Here is a 17389-nt window from a genome sequence, read left to right as displayed (position 1 = left end):
TCTTTGATATGGTACTTTAATGATAGTGCTATTACAAACTGTGTTAGGAGTATTATAGGGTTGTTTACTGACGAGATTTACTTGTTTTTGAAATTGCTGATACTTACTCCTTCGCTATAGCATACAGATAGTGTATGGTTGTGAGGGAAATAACACTTTTATTGTTCCCCGAGACATGAACTATTTTCCGAGGCAAGGCCGAGGGAAAGAGTTAATATCAAGGGGGTGAATAAAAGTGCTATTTCCAGATATACCCATACAATTACTGTTTTATTATACCAGCATTTAGATCATACCATTTTTGCTTTTGAATCGTCCGATCAGAATGAGCGAAAATATGAATGCGTCCATTTCGGTTAAATTGCATAGCAATTCTATTGTCTAGTTTATGTATTGCGTAAAATGAGGAAATGTATAATAACTTAAACTGTTTTACTAATGATTTAGTTATAGTACAGTAATACGTGAGCTAAGCGGTGGGATATTCATTTTACGCCATGTATAACTGCATAACAAATGTTTGTCCAGTAAAAAAAAAAATCTACCGCATTTTTTTTTTTTAATAATTAGCTGGTATCAATCACTTCAATACATCATCATCTTGAGACTACTGAAGAAAGGAATTGACAGGTATTATATAGTTCATATGTTAGAACATAGCTTAAATATGCAGATGTTGATAGGGATAAATGTCTTGATTATGCTTAAAACCAATAGACATTTAAGCAGCTAGTGTGGTTATGTGTTTACCTTTTATATAGCACTATGTAATGAATTGGGTTGGGAACCCTTACGAACAGAGAAGAAAACCTGAAATATTGCTTAAGTATAGAATACTTAACAGCGAAACTCAAAAATATTCATGTTTAGCCTTGCTTGGAAACTATTGAAGATATTATAGATAAACTTAGATCTAATCGATTTTTTAATCAATCTATGTGGATAATAGTGATCTACCAACAAATGTCTTCCTGAAGATGTTCTCTGAATTTAATCTTATCAGTAAGAAACCTTCAAACATCCATTCATTGAGACCATTTAAAAAGTGTCTGATCTATTTTTATATGCTTCATGTGAATGCAATGCATTATTTGAAACTGCCGAATATTTCATCTTCGAATGTCAAATATAAATCCATGGTTTTCAAATGTGTACCACTGGAATTAACAATTAGTTTTCGGTTAAGTTGTTAAGTACATTATCAGTAAAAACAGATTGATTGAGCAAATATATATACTGTATAAACCTACCAACTTCTTAAACTCATTCCATATGCATGCTTTTCAAATTCCTTGGTTGAGGATCAATTATTACGTACAAGCTATTAGGTTCAACCCCTTTGATATTGACATGGCAAGTTTATTAAATGGGTATCTTATTTACTATCTGAGAAAAAAATGGCAAAGAGCTGGGAAAGTATTCCTTCACCAGTCATATACCAATCTCGCTCATGCTGTCAGTTAACAAGAGTTGCCTCCCTTGAGTCATAATAAAATTGTACATATTGATGAACAGTACTGTACATTGACATTCGAGCAATGGCAAGTAAAAGACTTTCAGCCTGTTAAATTCTGTTGAAATTGACAAATGAAGAAGTTGCGCATCGTCTGTTTCTTCACGTCAGTATAGCGAGTCGAAGTCACAGACTGCTACCTTGAAGATTTGGGACACCTCTTCCTATATAGATTGGCTCAGAGTACCAAAGTTGTCTGCTCCTGATCCAATAAGTCTTTCCTTACGTGTGGGAGAGTTATCTCCATTGAGACTAGCTCTATATTTAAAATCCTGAGCGAAGCTCTAGGTAACAGCAACAGGTTAAGTTCTTATAAAAGAATAGTCAATAACACCGAGAAACAAGTCAAATGTTAATTATTGTTAAAATCAGTGTTAAAATATTAATTTTTACATAAATACAGACTAGCTTACCGGATCACAATGGCCCACACTTTAGTCCTACATAGTCATCCACAAGATAAAACATCAATCTTTCATCAATGAATAATGTCAACAAAGCTTCAATAAAAACTATATATAACTCTATCAACCAGCCGAAACAAATCTTGGATGAAATGATATTTATAATGATGCAATTCTAAAATAACCACAAACTTCGATAAAAATGACTAACGACCTATGTTCCCCTTTAACACTTATATTCTTATACTATATAATATGATGAATAAAGCACAATAATAAATAAAAGTCCATACGAATACTATTAATGGCTGGTGTTGACACCAGACACACTACTAAACTTAACAAACGAGCTAAAGCATCCAGTAGCCCATCCTCAAAATCGGTGATCACACCATCCTAAATAAATGACTGGAATCTATACGTTTAGCCTACAAAACAGCTGAATTCGTGAAATGAAAGCGTTGGTCGTCAGTCACCTGTTCGCCATTTCAAACAGTTGCGCGGGGAAGAAGATGAACGCCGCTGCACCAACAATCCCCAATCTAGCAAGATTAGTCCGGTTGCCAATGAAAGTATGGAGCAATAAGGTTTCTGACAAGGTATTTAAATTGTCATAATGCCCATGTCAACAGCTAAATTTATAACAATAACGAATTTGCACAATTTATCCGAGCTGCTCATAAATATTATGCACCAATCAAGGCTGGCAAGGCACAACAATTTGACAATTATACCACAATGAATATCCAATAAAGTGTTTCGACTCTTACAATAACATAGTAGAATAATATAGTAAATATTTTCCATGCACATCATAAATGATAAATATCTCTTGAGTTGTACTAACTAAAATGACTATATAGGTTTCACGTATTTAAGTATCATATGTGAACAAAATATTCAACATCCAGAAAATACGAAAATATAGTAAAACTTTATATAGGGAAACTAATCCATAAGTGAATAATATCAATGTACCAACTGCAGCAACGGTTTATGCATACATACATTTATAATATATTTTGTTCACGGAAATATCTCATTTATCTTCCATTGAGTCAGATTACTAATAACAATCTTGCATATACGATACATCACAAAATACTTGAGAGATAATAAACCACTTCATATTGCTAACCCCCCTGTCACATCCTTGCACATAACGAAACACTTACGTCATTTGAAGATACACCGACTGTATAAAGTGGATTTATTTTCGCCATTAACATATTGCTACGACACAGAAATGGACAACACAATTCCCATTAGTTACAAAGAAGGAAAGCAGCTGACAGAAATGAGAATACTAACGAAGAAGACGGCGGAATGGAGAAATAAGGTAGTATAAATGATTCGTTGTCACTGAATTTGAACGACTATTTATATCCATATATATCAAACTATGTAGTGTGTGTCAGTTAATGTATTGTTGTGATTTTCACAAAATAGAAATAACAATTAATAACTAGTGAATCAAGTGATTTGTGAGTTACGCCACGTTTTATGTAGTACCATCACACCCTTATGATATAGTAAGATACGTAAACGATTCGGATACAGCGCCAGAGTAGGGGATGTATGCATGTACAATTTTTGTCACTGTGCTCTATAAATAGCTTGTTTACTTTTAAATGCAATTTATATAAAATTTGATATTATATAACAATGGCCGTCTTTCACAGTGACGTTGTATTTACGATAATGTAACAGAGACTATAAAATATCCAATGTGCAATATAAATCCTGTGTATTTAAAAGAAATATGGCTATGAGGAGAGATATACTTTTCAATTGAAGAAATTAAATAAAAAGCAACGGATAGAACAATGCAAGAGGAGAGAGTGAACATGTATGTAACATGTACTACAGAATATCGAAAAGTTCGTGATTAGTGAGTCCTAAGGAGACACATACGAGATTAAAAAAAAATGATGAAAAAGGAAAAGTAATGACGGGAAAGAAAGGTTGAATGAGTAAGTATTTTAATCATCTGTAACAGCTACATGTAATAATAAAAATCATTAAAATATTTTCTGTACATGGACAACACAAGCCATTGTAGATAGTTACTGGAATACATCGACACCAGGAGCAAGATAGCATTCTGTTTATTTAAACAAGATATTGCCGATTCAAACCTAAGAGAATGTTACAAAACAATGACTGAAACGCTTGTTATATATAATAATCACGAAAACAGCAAATTGCTTGTGCTACCAGGCGGACTAAACAAATGAAAATTGGTATAAGCTGATGAGAAAGAAGGCTTACAACTTACTGTAGCTACACTTGCTAAATCCCTGTATCATAAGAACGAAAACACCTTAAATATGTTGATAAGGTATTCATTTGCATATTCATTCTTCACAAATATTGCAGAGGAAGTACGCAAGGTTACAAGAAACAACTGGTGTCAGTCGAACCCATTCCATGCAAAAGGAAGAAGGACAGTTCGGTTGTATTATAAGAAGGAAGAAGTAACGCTTTACATTTGGATATGATCTTCAATAATCCCAATTACAAGAGCAGATTAGAGGAGGTCATGGGAGAACGTATACTGGAGAACTACGAAAGATCTCAAAAGCAATCCAATGAGGACAAAAGGCATGATATATGTAAGTAATTTGTTACATCACCATTTGTTGACTACATGTGACGTTTTGATGACTATTACAGCATGTGTAATCTTTATCAGACTAATGGCCAGGGAATCAGGTGTACACAAGGTGTAAAACATGTCCAACTACTAAAACGAGATGATTAGGCACATATATGACCAAGTATGAGACAAAGAGTAGCAAGATTGAGTCATTTTAGTCCAATTACAATAGCACAGCATAGCGTTGTAACACTACAGCATAGTCGAAATCGAAATCTCCGAATTTCGTATACAATACGTACAGGTTTTAAACATGGATATTAAGAAACATAGTGTTATCAGTAAAATAAATGAGACACTAAATAAAGAATATTGTCTCGACTAATGGCATATTTGGGGTGGACTTCACCAATCATGGAGTAGAACATTTCCTTGATTTCAAATTCGGTACGTTTTATGCGATTGACACGTGTTTAGTTTTCTTATCTTAAAGGTGTTTTCAATAATGGCAGCTATGCTGTACATCAAAATGAAGGAATGGTCGTTTGAATACTGGTTTTACAAATTATGTTTCGATTTGAGCGTCCTTTTAGTAACCTTTATAGAAAGTTGGTTAATGAAGGCAGTCATAGCTGCTAATAGTTCATATGTATATAATTCTGTTAAATACAATGCATATCTATGTAGAAATGCACTGTACATAAAATCACTGGAAAAACATATACATCTAGCCGCCATGTAGACACTATACAAAATTAAATTTACTGCGCAGTCACGTAAGAGAAATGTCAGATTTGTGTACAGGATATAAAGTTAAAATATTTCGAGTGATTTGACGTGTATAATTTCGTGTTTATAATATGAGCAATATAGATAGTACGCTGTGTCTAAGGACATAACCCAGAAAAGAACAACTAGACGCGCGTTGGTACAACGGATACAATAACAGGAAGTGATGAGATCATTTAAAAAGTAGAACGAGCGCTTCATGTAGCTATATCAATAAACGGGATTATGTTATACATTCCTTTTTCAAAACATATCCATGATTCAGCATTTAACTGTTAGTCAAATGTCATGAAAATCCGAACAACATCTTTACAATATACATGTATTTACACTTTCAGCATCAGTCATTGTAACTGCTATTATATTAAATTATGTATATCAGTAAAGGTTTATCAATAAGTCTACATTGACCATGATACATTAGTTAGGAGTATCTCATTGTTTGCCGAAAAGATACCAATACTAGTCGATTTCATCGACTATGAACCAAGTCGGTAGGCATTGTTAACTGAAACAACAACTATTAACTAAAGATGTTTTATAAATACTTTCATATGTCTAATGAGTATACTAGGCTTTAAACAAAGTTATGCCTTTACATATCTTGAAAGAAAAAGCTATGGATGACCTATTAATAATAAGAATTTTATAATGCATTAGTATTGTTTGTGCATGACTTATTTTTTATAAAGATAACTAGACTATGTTTTACATGTCAATAGAATAACTAGGTAGGTACTATAGTGATATTATGATTATGATGTCGATTATTTCATATTTTACATATGCATATGCTTCATCTATTGTATATGTGTTTCTTGTTTATGTGTTTCCATTATAATCAATTTGCTTGTGCTGCATATGTCACAAATTTGCATTACCTACATACATATACATGTGTTGTATAATTTGAAGTCCGAATGGGCACCAAGGATGTTTGGTAAAATGCTATGAAGGTTTCACAACTGATCTGAAGAACACGAATAGTGTTAGATAAAATGACAATGTTAAGCCCAACCTCTTATGCAACTGGGGCAGATCATGTAGAAAATATTAAAGCCATCAAACTGTGATCCTGTGCTTACATATCCATCCGGGACATGTATTGACGAAGTATATATAATCTTTGTTAAATACCCCTCTCTAGGCGAAACGCATTAATTGTGTCAAGGTAATGAAATGCGCAAAAAAAATTTGATTTCAATATATGAGGGTTTGGACTGAAAAGCACTTCAGTCAAATAGACCAATTCGGCAAAACCCCTTAGCCCCTGTGGTTTAGTCAGAGTCAACACACCCATACCATTGAATTTGATCTTGTATGTATAAGTTCATTCAGGTTGGAATTCTAGCCAAATGAGTGATTAACCTTTATAAAATGTTAGAACTGACCTTTTGGAGTTTCATCGGGAAGAATCGAAAGAAATACCAAAATCATAAATGGTATAAATGGTATAAATGTAGATAACTATCCTCTTCTCCTTTCTAAATACGCAGATGATACCTCTCTGTTTTAGATGGAACTAAGATGCCATCAAAATAATTCTTAAGTGAGCTAAGCAAATTTGCAAGAATTTCTAGTCTAAAGATTAGTAATACATTAGCTATTAGAAATACAGTGATGTTTAGAACTCACCTATATCTAAACGCTTTTATAAAACAGATCAGAGAAAGTTGCTATACCCCAAAATACGCAGCTTTGGTGGAAGACATGGGCTAGATTATTTGAATATTCATAATTGTTTTCTACGGCGGAACAGAGATGACATGAAAATGATATTTTTTTTATGTAAGACTAAACAATTTTTTTTTTTTTTTTTTTTTTTTGTGTTGACTGAAATTTGTTTTTTCTTTACGTGCTCAAGTAAATGGTTTTTTTTTTACCGTACATAAATGTTTTACGTGAGCACGTAATAAATTTTACGTGTTCGCGTAAAACTTTAATGTGAGCAGGTAAAGGGAAAAAAATATTTTTCATGTCACCTCTGTTCCGCCGAAGTTTTCTTTCATTGCACAATATTTTAAATTTATAGAAATCAGATTATTAAACCCTGATGATCTCTGGTTTTTCTAATTATCATTTACAATGCTGTGACTCCCTCCCCTCTCCATATCCAGATATCCTTTTTTTTTTCGTTTTTTTTTCTTTTGCTCTATAACTTCTTACAGACAGTGTAGTTACAGTGCCATGTCAACATGTACACTCAACTATTACATAGGCAAAGTTGAGGAAACCATTTATCTATAGATGAACATTATAGCATATCAAACAAGTGTATCAAACAAATGTATAAGTGAAACTAAAAACTTAAAACATAGAATTAAAATACCTTCATTTTATCTACTAGTATGATCAATTGTAAGAAAGTAAGAGTACAGTTACTGGTGTGTAAGTAAATAATACGGTGTAAGGATAATTTAGATTGTGAGCATTGGGAATTATAGTATGCATATCTTGCAATTGCATTGTTGAACCAAGTTTTAAAAAATATATGATTATATATCAATTGATATGCAATAGATCTTCCGGGTGACTAAGACCTCATCCGGTCTGGTCCACTTGCATTATAAACAAAGACGTATTTTCTTTTTTTCATCATACGAATTATATATACAGTATGTGGTTTATCACGAGTAATATACATGTACTTTACAATACCAAAAACTGTTAAATCTTACTTTTGGATATTTAGATTTATAGTTAATTAGTAGTACCAGTGGTGTAGGTGGTGAAGTTCAATCGCTCCTATTCTAGTATATGCTATATTTAGAACTCTTACAGGGATAAAGTAAAAACAATTACACGTGATATGATACATTTCTTTCCGCTTGTGTAATTATCTTTTCGTTCGCGTTTGTCAAGTCAATATGGGTTAGATAGCTCAAATACAAACCAAAATGTCGATGGCGGCAAAAAATGTTTATCTAACATTGCCCAAATTTAAGCGTCGCATTAACGCATCATCAACACTCCATTCGTTACACCTCGAGTTTTTACACAATAAACCCTGAGTCTATATTAAACAACAAAGCATTGTATCAACCGTAGTCGGCCATTTTGTGATAAATACACGTGCGAAGGTTAGTGTTTTACTAATGTACTTGTGCATGATTTGTATAAAAGATAGATGTAGTCACATACATTCATTTAAAAGCGTCATCAGAATATCATTCCTTTGGTATGAAATGATTGTAAAAAAACATCGCTGAATTCAATATATTAAATGATGGCAGTGATGATAACATGATTATTTGTAGATGAATAATGTATGTTTCCCTTTGAGATGTAGTGGACACATTTTATTCACATCAACGTTCCTTAATCATGGGTCATTAACTAGCTTTGTTTAGTTATTGGCCTATTAGATTGAAATAATATTTATGAAGTCATAATAATATAAATCAAAATAATTTTATTATTTACATAGGGTACTCAACTCAAAATGAAAGAGTATTTAATTTTTTTTTCTATAATTTCAAGGAGGGAATAAAACGTCTATATGTCAAAACAGAATGTTTCATACGTATGCATGTTTGGAATCATTTAATTTGAACTTTAATTCGCTGTAACATCTATGATTATGTATAATTTTCAAGGAGCATACATGTAAGTGAGACTGTGTATGCTCTTTTGACAAATTTGTTGATGAAGTTGCATAAGTAGTCTAGGTTTTTTTTTTTTTTTTTTGTGAATGCGTAGTTTTTCTCTAGTTAAACTATCAAGCCATATTTCATTCTTCCACAATCACACATTTATGAAAATGAGTATGATAATTTAGGCTAACGAATTAAAAGACAGTCATGGACAATTAAATAATTTATTTTATGTTTTTTAAGTATTTATTTTTTCGCTCTATTTATATTTAAACAAATGGCATTTATGGGCCTTCACAGTCGTTCTAATATACTGATAGTGTGTTTTTTTTGCTGTTACCTGAACTGGTTATCACGTGTCTAGTTTCAATAGTTCACGGCTCAAAACAATTAAACTGTATATAATATTCTGTAAACAAATACAAAATAGAAAAGTATTAGATTAAAGAATAATTTTGAATCTTTATTTCGAGCACGTGTATGGAACGTCTCTCTGGAATGGAGCATAATGTTCATGCTATGAACTTCACACTACCATATTTCTATAACATTATAAGTTTTCTCTACCTATATACATGCATAACCTTATGTATGAATATTTGAAGCAGTATATTAAATATTTTTGTCAGATATTTTGACATTGAAGTAAAAACTTCTACCACTCAGAAAAAAAAGCGGTTTGATGGAGTTGAATACATGATATCCTTTCCAAACTACACACTCTCGGATGAGGGAACAAATGCTGTTTACTTTTGTATGTACTATAGCAGACTATTAAATATTTTGACAATAACCAAAACTATATTGATATTCTGTACAATAAGTATCCATCTTAATATTTGTTTCTAATATTAAAGGAAATAGAAAAATATATAATTAATGCATGATAACAGCAATACTAATGATAAAATATGTACATACATAACACCAAAAAGCACTTGGAAATAAGTAAGAAGTTTCTCATTGGAAATTGTTTGCCAGGTTGACCATGCTTTCTTAAATCCGACATATGTTAGTTTTTAAAAGCCGATGTTATGTTTTAAATATGATACCACACTGACAGATGTACACGTCTTTTGTTATTTTGATTGAAGTTGGTCTCTCCCTCTGAATATTGATTCATTTTAACTATTATTTATTATTTTATTTATTTATTTTCTATCCTTGTTGATTTTATTTCTTTTAAATGGAACTTCAGGAACCTGGAAACTTTCAACCAAACATTCAGACACACAATTTATTTGTTTAGTTTTTATAGGAAACGACTCATTTAGTTGTATTTTATTCCATTCAGATGGAAATTATTTTTATTAATTGGATAAAACTATAAGCAAATATCTGTTTGATGGTTTTGGCATAATATATGACATAATATATACCAACCCCTATTGGGTAAAGGGCGGGACCAAATAGGGTTTAAGTCTCAAATAATCTTCTTCTGACCTGCATATGTCAAAATTAAATTTTATCAATGTCAATGCCAAGGTTGCTGTTACTGCAAATATCACCTACGATATATATCAGGTATGGCCCCACATAAAGGAACAGGCCGGTGTGATTATACAATCAGTATCTTGTTTTCTGGAGATTATCTGGAAAATGCAGAAAGCTAAACTTTCTAAATCTTTATATGGTACTGTACTGTGATTTATTTTGTTGTTGTTTGTTTGTTTGTTTTTTGTTTTGTTTTTGTTTAACGTCCTATTAGCAGCCAGGGTCATTTAAGGACATGCCAGGTTTAGGACGTGGAGGAAAGCCGGGGTACCCGGAGAAAAAACCACCGGCCTACTGTCAGTACCTGGCAACTGCCCCACGTAGGTTTCGAACTCGCAACCCAGAGGTGGAGGGCTAGTGTTAAAGTGTCGGAACACCTTAAACACTCGGCCACCGCGGCCCCACTGTACTTTGAAATGTAGATGTGAAATTAAAAGAACGAAAAATGACGAGTATATCAATATATCAATTCGTTATATATGCAATAGTCGTGATAAGATTAAGAGAGAAACACGATGTTGGAACTGATGTTTTAGTAATCTAATAGGAAAAGTACTCATTTGTTTATTTGTATTTTGTTTATATTCAGTTATTCAGTTGGAAATAACACAATGTAAGATAGAAATGTAAGCACGACATGAATTGGGGGCAGAGGGGCGGGGCAAATTGGGATGGAATTGGATTTCAAAAATATCAATCAACTTCAAATATTTCATAATCAAATACTCAGATATAGTAGGGTCTTAAGGTCAGATAGTAAAATCCATTACCCTTAGACTAGAGGGATAGGTATCCTTATAATCAATAACATAATCGGTATTTCAGATAGATATCAATATTTAATTGAAGTCCAGCTTTTCTTTATAGCATTTGATATGGAAGTTAGAGATGAATTATATGTTATTCATTTACCTTATAAGAACAATAAAAGAATGTGCATGAAGCTTATTGAAAGGATTTGATACGTGAAATTAAAGATAATGAATATGTAGATTTACAGTAGTATAATAATGTGAAAATTAGCGTAAGATGACAAAAGGAAGGGGGGGAATCCAACAAATTACTTTACAAACTAAGAAAACAGAAATTTCACTTCCTCGATAATACCAAAGATAGTAAATCAAGCACGACAGGATGAAATATTGGAAGCAAATTAAAGTCAGGACCAGATATAATCGTAAAAATTACAGTCAAACTTCGATGTTTCGAAGTTCAAGGGACTAACAGAAAAACTTCGAAACAGCGGGACTTCGAATTATTCATGGCTGACAATAGATCGATGTTTTCTTGATAATGACCATATATGTTAACGTTACATGTCCTCGGTGTCTTCGTGATGATCGTCGCCTGTCAGGCTCAAATGTTAATTTATACCTCAAACACAACAAAATAAAAATACTTTTCATTAATTATACCTAAGCATTTTATTAATTAAACAAACTATGTATCGATTACAAAACACTTATATCGCGTTGAACAGATAAAGCAAAAGAAGTACAATGCACACTTACGTAAGTCGTTAGGCTTTTCTGAGCCCCGTTCGATTTGCACTCTTCTGATTCTAGAAGATATCTTCCGGTCACTCGATTTGAAGCTCTTCTGCTTCTGGAAGATCTTCTACTCTTCCGTCTCAAAGCTGGAAGATTTATCTTCCAAGATGGCGGCGACCATGTTTTAAGTGTGCGAGTGATGAGTTTCACTAGAGAAGGATTTATAACACATACATGCACATGTTTGTGTCATCGTGTTTGAGAAAACTTAAAAACTTGCTTATTTTTTGTTTTATTCTCCCGGTTTACTCGATTTACACACAATGGAATACGATCTTCTTAGAAGGCTTCTCTTCTGAGAAGAGTGCAAATCGAACGGGGCTCGGCTAAAGACACGTGTGGTAACGTTAAGTGCATATAAAATACGGAATGCCGAGACATGGTACACATAAAGGGTTGCTTCAACAAATGTCTGAATAAAATACATTGGTATTCTTAAATAAGTTAAAAAGGTCCCACAAACTTACTGTGATACCAAAATTTATTATCTGCCATAAAAATGATCTAGGTGATCTAGGTGAGGTTGAATAAAAGGCTAAAGGATCTTTATTTGGTAACAAAATATATATCCTACTTCTATGAACCTAGTTTTTCGTTTTTGTTGTGTTTTTTTGCTTTTTGTTTTGTTTTGTTTTGTTTTGTTGGGTTTTTTTTTGGGGGGGGGGAGGGGGTTATTATTATTTCTCTTCAATCTATTCTCCAAAAACCTTTTCAAATCTGTCCAGTCCAGCTTAGTCAAGCCCTTTCGCAACCTTATACTCCCTCTCTCTCCCTTTAAGGAAGGAGGGGGGGATAAAATCTACAAAGGATAATTTGTTCATAAAACAATGGTTGAAATTAACAGTATGGAATGGCAGTTTGGTGGTCACATTCTGGATTATGTTTTTGTATTGAATATCGGTTTTATGGCATATTATGCATTTTAAGCGAAAAAAACGTACAGTTACTATTACATCAGTATGTGGGTCCGATATAAATTGATCTGATGGGGCATTGTATTCAGAAAATGAATGCTATACTTATTGTTATCATCATCAGTAATGCAAAAACGTTACAACGTCACAATTGTACATTATATGTTATAACACTTAAAATATGATACACTATATGTTATAACACTTAAAATCATCTAACGAATGTATTTGTTACACTATATGTTATAACAATTAAAATCTAACGAATGTATATGTGACACTATCTGTTATAACACTTACAATCTAACGAATGTATATGTGACACTATCTGTTATAACACTTACAATCTAACGAATGTATATGTTAACCTCCTGGTGTTAACATCGTTTATTTCAGATGCCAGTTAGTTGGACATGGGTAGAAGTATATACAATGGCACGTCTGACGTGTGAATTGACACGTGTCTCGACCTTTAGACATGTATCAATCAGATTCTGGGTGTTGGACCTTGCCAGGTGGTACTTCGTGGACCATGATGGAATGACCTTCGAGTGTATCATATGCGGGAGAATGGAACCATATAGAGGTATTGTTAATATAATCATATGAAATATATCATATTCTTAGAGCTGTTTTTCTATTGTTCATTTTTCCCGTCAGGCAGACAGAAATTCTGCATTAAATTGTATCCAGATTTATAGAGGAAACGTAAACGTAATTTTCACCTGTCTGATGTTATTATTATTTTCTTATTATGACTGACAGTGAAAAGTTGATCACATGGTTCAAAGGATGTAACAAGTGGTAAACATGCATTGCAAACGCACAAATATGAGAGGATATCTTCTCCTCGGCGATTTACTCTTTTCGCACTCGCAACCACATTTTTTAATGTTTCTCTTTTTGAATATTTCTTGATAGTAACGGTCTTGTAAATTGTTCACAATTCACATGGTTCACAGTTTCAAGCTAATCGCTGCTGTAATAAATGTATCCATTAGTACTTTTTTTGGTGAATATAGTATTGATTCTTTTCCGCAGAATGTCATAATTTTTTTTTTTTTTTTTGCGAGAATCAGAATGATATACTAATATTACATATTGACAGGGATATCTAATCTCTACTGATAAATATATATAAAAAAAACTGTTTAAAAACAGGCCCTAGGGCCCAAACGGTTATCTAACTAAAAAGACTTACAGTAGTGAAAATGGGAACCTTTCTACATTCAATAACATCCCACAAACAATCCGTTTTCCTTGATAGTAGTTTACGTCAGTAGTAAGTAAACAAGTATTTAAAGTCAAATATGAGTAATGTCCCCTGTTTGGGTCTCTTCCCTTTATAACATATAAGTGACTTTCATAAGAAATGAGAGCTAGATACAAATGACTCGAAATGTAGAAATTCCTAATGGGGAGGTCAGGTAATCAGATTGGTATATTTTAATATACTTGTCTCAACAATAATTTATAAGTATTTCAGATCAGATATGGATACTGAATATATGTATTTTTAGCACATCGTGCCTAAAAGAAACCCAAGCAAGCACTTTTTGGTTTTGGTCTGTTGTAGAAAGAAGATTCTCTGAAGAGGAGTTGAAGTTGATTCATCATACCGACTGCCGAGTACGAAAGAATGGAGTCCGGGTACGCTACTGATACCAAAGTAACCGAGAACACACGTGTTTAATATGGTAAATATGTATTTACATGTATATCTTTAAATTGTATGCAGGCTACTTTTTGAAAATGCAAACAAATCACACACAAATATCTTATAAACCTTACAAGAAATTCTCATGTTTTTGTGGATTGGTCTCAGGGTATAAGTATAACTAAATATCAATAATCAAATAGTTCAATATCCCCTTTTTGCTAAAACGAGAATGAGTATGCATATCAACTATTCAAAAAAATATTTTACAGAAATAAATTATTATCTTAATTTGTGCATTTCATTTTACGTTGTAGATCGACGGAAACCTTATTTCAACACCATTTTTCGATCTATTGAGGCAAAATGCAATTTATCCGACAGAAATAGAACTGCAAAATACTTTTGAAACTTGCAATGTCAACATCTTGGTTTTGTGGCGAAGTTTGGCAACCCCCACTCAGGATTGGGTTCAGCAAGTTTTACGTCAAATATACATAATGTCATGCTGTAGTTGGCAATGGTTCGTGATTGTCATTTTCATGTATTTTTTGTTTGGAATATCAATTAAATGTCACCATATACACGTATATGGTGACCATATTCAACCACATAACCGTTTTGTTATTATGAGACTGGACGGGAGGTGCATAAAATAGTTTTGAGTGTATCCGGATTTCTACTCACTATTCTATAATTTAGATTTTTTTCAATTCTGAAGCCTTTATTGGTAAATAAAAATAGCCATATTTTTGCGCGAATTTCGAAAACTGAAATTGAAAAAAGAGGGTAACTATGGCAATATGCTAAAAAAAGAAAACTGGCATTAAAATATCTCGTCTCATCGTTATATTTGTTTTTAGAAAAAAAAAATGTGTCACGTAGTGATTTCCCATAGAAATAAATATATTTCGTGGGATATAAATTTGCCTATATATACAAGGACTATTGCAATCCAAAACGGTAATTGGGGGTTTGTTCTATCCGGAGGATACCCATGTGATCACGCAGGCGACCCTTTCTATATGTTCAGGTCTTTGCGACCATTATTGCCAAAACAAACAAAAAAATCAAATTCATATTTGCAATTGACATTTTAGAGATTTATTCAAATAAAAATAAGACAATGTCTCTAAAAGACAAAAAAATATTGAAAGAAATATTGTATTGATATACGGGGGTTGTAATATAAAACCTCAGACCTTAGTCCATCAAATTTAACTGACATGACTAAGAAGCATGGACATGTACCTGCAGTTTTAATTACTTTGTTATTAACAGACCGAGGATCATTAAGGTTCAAAAGATCATCTCCTATCCTCAATAATTTTACGTAGTTCATTCACGGTATAAAAACGACAAGCTCACTCTGCTGTTATTGAATAGTATGTTAACACATTATTTTCTCATTTAATAAAGTAAGGATGTGTCGTCATAACCAAGCTAAACATGTCATTTGTATTTAAATAGTTAAAACATATATAAGAAACAAAATAAGATGAAACGAGTCGAAAAGGAATGCGATTACGTTGTTTACAGCATTTTGTCACCTTGAAAGGTCACGCAAAACGAAGCATAAAAGCGGGCATCTAGCATTTCTTTAAGATTGTGAAATCAATCAAAGGATCTGAAACTTAACATGTATATAAAAGGGGGAATGCACAGTTACAAGCAATGAGATTAAACAAATTCACTAATACTGACTCTTACACAGGAAAATGGTTTATGACATATTGGGTCTCTTAAGGTAACATATCTGGGAACCATATCACCTGTCAACGAAACTAATCATGCGCGATGGTTTGGTTCAAAAATGATGATATTGTGTCTCAAAATATTTATCAATTTTTTTTTCTTTAAATGAATAATTGAGTTAGCACAGTAGAAAACAATCTTACTTTGGCAATATTCCATGACAGTATGTATAATGACAAAGATATGCCCGTTATGATTAACGGCATTATTTATATATTTGTATATGATTTTTATATCTAAAATATTATTTTACGAGTTTACCACAAAACATGTTATTATACTTTGTATGATCGTGTTGTTTGTAGTTACCGTATATCTAGAAACGTCAAGCGATGTATAGTGTTGATCTATGATATTATATGTTACCATTTTAACACCGAAACATCATTTGATAATTCTTGAAACTAAAATCATTTCCTATAGATAATTGCATCGAAAGTATAGATAAGTAATATCCAATGTGAACACAACTTGGTAAATGAACAAATATTCGCTCATGATTCTAATCCTTGTTACTGAAAGATGCAAACAGTAAACATACCAAAAGAAATGCTGTTTCATTTTGAGCCGTTTAAGGCCAGTTTTAAATATACACACATAAATCGATCTTAAAAAATCTATATTGGACTAGAGTAGAAAGACGCTTTAATTTAACATGTATCAAAATTAAGATTTTTTCCCCATTTCGGTAACAATTGGATTTTTCATTCTCCAAAGATGGCTGTAGTCAAGTATTATATAATTATATTTCAATGTATGATGAAGCTCCATCTAAGGGAGGTTACTCCATCTTAATAAACACGAATGAAATTGTTCACTCAACACTCATTTAAAGTTATTCTCTAATTAGATTAAACTTTTGAAAGCATCTTATGTAAATTTGTAACCCATCTGCCACTTCTTGACTGGGGTCACAAGGTAACAAACAAAACTACATCCTTTATTTTATTTGACTCGCCAATTACGGTTGCTCTGATCGGCCTAAATTTATATATAATGCCTACGTGCCTGTCACATTTGATGTCTAACCCAACTTGACCAAGGCTGTCAAAATATTTCCAATCAAACCTGTATCAAAACCACTCATTAAATACCTTCCTGAAAAAAAAGATAAAATGTAT

The 17389-nt window shown here is 32.5% G+C and overlaps 1 long non-coding RNA gene across 3 annotated transcripts; it reads left to right on the top strand.

The window, feature by feature from the left end:
- The first annotated feature begins 3069 nt into the window (after positions 1-3069).
- Positions 3070-15126, top strand: LOC117328008. 3 transcript variants are annotated; one of them, XR_004532780.1, is made up of 5 exons: positions 3070-3256; positions 4297-4532; positions 13253-13442; positions 14433-14553; positions 14831-15126. It is a non-coding gene; the product is annotated as an uncharacterized LOC117328008 (long non-coding RNA). The 3 variants fall into 3 exon arrangements; XR_004532781.1 differs by lacking the exons at positions 3070-3256; positions 4297-4532 and adding an exon at positions 8081-8385; XR_004532779.1 differs by lacking the exons at positions 3070-3256; positions 4297-4532 and having other exon boundaries at positions 12647-13442.
- Positions 15127-17389: the final 2263 nt, after the last annotated feature.

The sequence above is a fragment of the Pecten maximus genome, chromosome 5, assembly GCF_902652985.1.
Source record: "Pecten maximus chromosome 5, xPecMax1.1, whole genome shotgun sequence".
NCBI classification, from domain to species: domain Eukaryota; kingdom Metazoa; phylum Mollusca; class Bivalvia; order Pectinida; family Pectinidae; genus Pecten; species Pecten maximus.
This window is presented reverse-complemented; position numbering and strand designations above follow the sequence as displayed.